This window comes from Pristiophorus japonicus, chromosome 2 (assembly GCF_044704955.1).
Source record: "Pristiophorus japonicus isolate sPriJap1 chromosome 2, sPriJap1.hap1, whole genome shotgun sequence".
NCBI lineage: Eukaryota > Metazoa > Chordata > Chondrichthyes > Pristiophoridae > Pristiophorus > Pristiophorus japonicus.
Window position 1 is genome coordinate 64,795,574 of NC_091978.1, and position 2,563 is coordinate 64,798,136.

At 49.4% G+C, this 2,563-nt stretch overlaps 1 pseudogene; it reads right to left on the bottom strand.

The window, feature by feature from the left end:
* Positions 1–421: 421 nt before the first annotated feature.
* On the bottom strand, positions 422–623 carry LOC139251720 (U2 spliceosomal RNA; annotated as a pseudogene).
* Between the last annotated feature and the right edge of the window lie 1,940 nt (positions 624–2,563).

The following is a 2,563-nucleotide window of genomic DNA, read 5'->3' on the forward strand; positions in this document are numbered from 1 at the left end:
CCTCTTCATCGGCGTGATGGCCTCGCAGGTATCATGGCTCGCACTGACAATCTGTAACCCTACCTCTGTAATGGTTGCTTTCAGTCTGTCAATGCTCGCCGGAATCCGACCCAAGACATCAAGGTGCTGACGGCTGACCTGGATGCTCTTCCTGGACATTCCCACCCTGTCCAGTTCCAAGTCTGCCCGTCTGTCAGCAGACCGACTTTGCTGACTCATCCTCTGGAGAGATGGCATGTGGGATTCAACCCCAGCACTGCTTTGCTGCATGCCACTGGTCCCAGGAGCCTCAGAGGAGCTGATTTTTTTTTTTTAATTCGTAGCCAATCTTTCCAATTCTTTGTCAAATCACAAACGCCAGAGGTCACCTTGCACACATCAGGGATCACTCTGCGCCAATGCTCTTAGCCAAAAGGCCGAGAGCCACTGCACCGTTCCTGGAAGTACTGCAATACCAGGTTCGTGCCATGGAGGTGGATGGGTCAATCCACCCCACCCACCTCCTATTTCCAAAAAGCATAGGAGAACCACCTTCCTGATCCAGGGAGAACCACTTTGGGGTCATGGTTACTCCCCTGTCAGGTCAGTTACGCATGATCTTAGCCAAAAGGCCGAGAAGAGGAGCTGATTGCTGCTGGTGGAACAGGGGTGGATGAAGCTGCACCGGACGCTGTGCAGGAGTCGGCTCATCCATATCCTCTTCTTCCTCCTCCTCCAGACGATGGCCTGACATGGACTGGTCTCTTGAGGGATGCTGCGCCTGTGACTGGTCATCTAGAAGTAGAAAGCAACAGACAAGTGGTTAGCAGCAGGGGAGGGGGCAGGGTGACATGAGGAAGGTCGCATAGTACAGGCTCATTTGACGGACTGCCACTACTCCATTGTATCTAGTCCAGAGACACTGCATGACATTTCCCCAACCTATCCCAGTGAGAGTGCAGGACATTGCCCCAACCTAGTCCAGACACACTGCAGGACATTGCCCCAACCCAACCCAGGAAATGTGCAGGATTTACCCTCAGTATCCAAACGGGGATCAGCGCCCCCAGTGGCAGCTGCCCGACCTGTGACACCGATGAGGCCTGTCACTCTGTCCTCAATGTCAGTGAGTGGCAGGGTCTGAGGTGGACCACCGCCTGTCCACACCTGCTTGCTGCAATTATGCGACTTCTTTGCCTGCAAAGATGAAAATGGGAATGGTTACAAGAGCTCTACACCTGCTCTTGTGGCACAGACAGCCACCAAAGCATTTATTCCATACTGTGTGAATGTAATAGTCTTCTGTTTAATGGCCTTGGAAGTTACACATGGTTCAAGAGGACATCGAAGTGGGGAGCAATCTTAACAGATCTCAGAAAGCAATCTTAATATCATTCATGGCAAATAGGGTGCTGAACTAAGCCTACCTATGTGGGAAGCAACCCAGAGAGTGCCGAGAGCAAATAGTGTGTCAGATTTATAATTCAAGTAATGAAGGAGTGCATGAATTAAAATTGTACTCACTCTGACCACCCTTGTCAGATCATTACATTTCTTTCTGCACTGTGCACCTATCCTCACCCTAGTGTCTGAGGCAGAGACCTCCTCAGCGATTTGCCTCCAGATCCTTTTAAATATGGATGGCAGTGGTCTAGATTCACCCCTAAGATGCAACTCCTGCCATCTTTTTTCCACAGCCCCCACTAGAGCTTCATTAGCCTCGTGGCTGAATCGCCTGGCACGCGGTCGAGAATCGTCGTCCTCCATCATCAAAATCCAAATGTAAAATGGCTGATTCAGCCCCAGCTGTACTGCGCATGTGCGCGGCTGCACCTTGCATTAGCGTTTGCGAGTGGTGAGCAGAGCCGAAGCATGAGGAAAAGGAACGGAATTTTCGGCTCCAGCGCACAAAGCGTGTGGTGCAACACCAGAGTTAGCACTAACACTCCTCGTGAACTTTAATTCTGCAAAAGTTGCAAGCTCTGATGCTAACGCTAACCCGATGCTAAATTTTTGAATCCGCCGCGAATTGCACCCGGAAGTGGGCAAAATCGCAAAAGGCCGAAAATCCAGCCCCCAAAATGTCTATTTACAAGCTGCTGATCAGCAGTTTCAAAGTATGTAAAGCACTGAAACAAGGGAGCAGTGGAAGATAACAATGGGTGCACAGTTCTTCTATTCTAACACATTTTTGCCATGATTTTAAAACTGTGGAGTTCCTTATCTCCTTTCTACATACTCTTCAAACTAGGAGGAAGAGTTCATCAGCTTCACAGCACAGTATCTGATTCCGAAGGTACTCATTTAAAAAAAATTTGTGGGCGCCGCTGGAAAGGTCAGCATTTATTGTCCAACCCTAGTTGCCCTTGAGAAGGTGGCGGTGAACCGCCTTCTTGAACTGCTGCAGTCTGTGTGGTGAAGGTGCTCCAGGATTTTGATCCAGTGACAATGAAGAAACGGCAATATATTTCCAAGTCAGACTAGATGAAGTCAGATAAGATAATTGGAGGAAAATTGCTTCCTTCGTACAAACGCATCCCACCCGAAAAAAATCTACGCAAGTACTGGTGGTCCCAGAGAAACC